Source organism: Arachis duranensis, chromosome 5, assembly GCF_000817695.3.
Source record: "Arachis duranensis cultivar V14167 chromosome 5, aradu.V14167.gnm2.J7QH, whole genome shotgun sequence".
In the NCBI taxonomy this organism is placed as follows: domain Eukaryota; kingdom Viridiplantae; phylum Streptophyta; class Magnoliopsida; order Fabales; family Fabaceae; genus Arachis; species Arachis duranensis.
The window spans coordinates 17,046,230-17,046,906 of NC_029776.3; positions in this window are offsets into that span (position 1 = coordinate 17,046,230).

Here is a 677-nt window from a genome sequence, read left to right on the forward strand (position 1 = left end):
AAGATACACTATCAGTTGTCCAAACTCGAATAATCCCCGGCAACGGCGCCAAAAACTTGGTGCACGAAATTGCAATCACACTTTTGCAATCCCGCACAACTAACCTGTAATACCCGGTCTAACCAAAATTAATTAAATAATGATTTAAGTAGGAGCGAATATGGTTGGAAGATTTGGCGATTGGAATTTGATGATTTCAATGTGATATTTGGATTCAGTGAATTTTTCCGAGTCGGAAGACATAGTTTTCTGCGTAAAAGCGCGCAGTGGGATTTTGACCGGCAGTACCGGCTGAGACCTGTCTGGTACTGCAGTTGAGAAAATTAATTATGAGTAAATAATATTAAGAAATGAGGAATTATGATTAGGGGAGGTAGAAATATTTAAAGTGCGATTTGGAGCGCTAATCTTAAAGGTTTTAGCCCAAAATTGGACCAACGGACAAAAATAAGTGAACTGGGCCTAAGTGGGCCCAAGACCCAACATATATAAACATTAGTTATGAGCATTTCAGCTCATTTTACCCTAAAGAGAAGGGTTGGGGCGCTGAATTGAGAAGAGAGAAGAGAAGAGAGAAAACCTAACTCTCCTTGATCTTCAAACCACCATAACTTGAGCTACGGAGCTCCGATTGACGAGCCGTTTGCGGCCACGCGTCGCTCTTCTCATCCTCTACA